This window comes from Bidens hawaiensis, unplaced genomic scaffold (genome assembly GCF_021521415.1).
Source record: "Bidens hawaiensis isolate Kalapana, Puna unplaced genomic scaffold, B.hawaiensis_p1.1 tig00043601_1, whole genome shotgun sequence".
Taxonomy (NCBI): Eukaryota; Viridiplantae; Streptophyta; class Magnoliopsida; order Asterales; family Asteraceae; genus Bidens; species Bidens hawaiensis.
Window position 1 is genome coordinate 92,694 of NW_027497737.1, and position 1,795 is coordinate 94,488.

Here is a 1,795-nt window from a genome sequence, read left to right on the forward strand (position 1 = left end):
TTCTTACAACTCGTATACAGTCATCAACAGCTTCTGACAAAAGCCGACACTCATACGAGTCGTATGAATTAATGGTATTGGACATTGGGTGTCTGATTAGCTAAATCCTTTATGAAATCCATGCGTTTACCTTTTCACATGTTCTATATAAACTTTGGATAGAAGACTAGTAGAATCATTTTGACCAATGAAGCTCACAACTTAATCATAGTAAAAGTATAATCTAATCAAGTAAAAAGTACGTGTTTCATGTGTGTGTTCTGGGTGTGTGTTTTAGATATTTAATTCATAGGTCTATGCTTATCGTTTTGTATAAAACTTAAGTACAAAAAAGACAATTTTATAATCCTAGGAAATAGTATACTAATTCAAGATAATAGTTCATTAAGCAATACTTACTCCATTAATAATTAACAGTGGTCCTACAAATCCAAACACATTAATTACTTTTCTAAGACATTGATATATATATATATTCTTAATCAAAAGTCACCGGCCGAATCCCTCCTCCTCTTCGCCGGATAAAGATGCTGAAAACCGCCATGTGCTGCGGTCATGTGCCACACCACCATCCCATCAAAGGGCATACCACTGGTTGAACCACCATCATCCAAAAACGAAACCTCACCAAGTACACCATGGCCACACGGCGGTTTAGACTTCCGACGACCAGCCCCAATCGGCACATTGCGAAGGGCCCCACCAGCTGTCCAGTACCTTTGACACCCTTTACAAAAGTGTCTAGGTTGATTAACGTTATAATTATTAAAGTAACAAAATTTGGTCTCCATGCTTTTGCACCTAGGGCAAGGTATGGTCTTGTCTGGCCTCTTATTAACTAGTGTTTGATCATCACCATCATTATCATCGACCACGGATTTGCTTACCGGTTCTTCTTTTAATTCTCTCATCACTTGCACGTTAATCGTCTTACCAAACAACTTGATACGTGTCGAATCATAACCTTTGTGAACATCCGCCATGCAAACTTTAGAGTTAGAGATAAGTTGATGACCAACTAGCAGCTAAAAGGAGACACAAGGGTCTTTATGATTTAAGAACACAACATTTAGAGAGCTCTTGTGCTTGATGCTACACAAGAAAGAAAGTTGTGCTCTTTGGTGTGTGTATAGTGTCACCCATATAAATATATAAAAGAGAGAGATATGAAAGCAAAAAAGTTAATGAAAGTAAATGAAAAGCACAAGGGTGGTTTTGCGTACACTTTAAACACTTATTAGCATATGCTTTTTCACCAAAAAGGAGAAAAAGAAAAACAAGTCCATATTTAGAGCAGCCAAGAAGACATGGAAAGTAAAATAAGGTGAACTTTTTGATCCAAACATGGGGCCGGGGACATCATCTTCTTGGTGAAGATGTCTCAATGGTGGGGTCGTTTTGACAAACGCATAGGTGGGTTGCGTACAAAATGTTATTGAATGAAAAGCATAAAAAAAGATTATAAAGAGATAAAGATTAAAGACCTTTTCATATGAAAAATTCTATTCCAAATCCACTTGCTTTATGACATTACCATTAATTTATGCAAAATACCTTTTCATAAAAAGTGTAAAGATCATATAGATATATATATATATATAGATTAAAGACCTTTTCATATGAAAAATTCTATTCCAAATCCACTTGCTTTATGACATTACCATTAATTTATGCAAAATACCTTTTCATAAAAAGTGTAAAGATCATATATACATATATATATATATGTGAGGGTTATCCTAAAAATAAGCAGTTTCATAGGAATAAATCATAGTTATTGGATCATGTTAATCAA

General features: G+C 34.9%; 1 pseudogene; it reads right to left on the bottom strand.

Annotated features, from left to right (window-relative positions):
* Positions 1 to 299: 299 nt before the first annotated feature.
* LOC143594411 (dof zinc finger protein DOF1.5 pseudogene) lies at positions 300 to 1,501 on the bottom strand (annotated as a pseudogene).
* Positions 1,502 to 1,795: the final 294 nt, after the last annotated feature.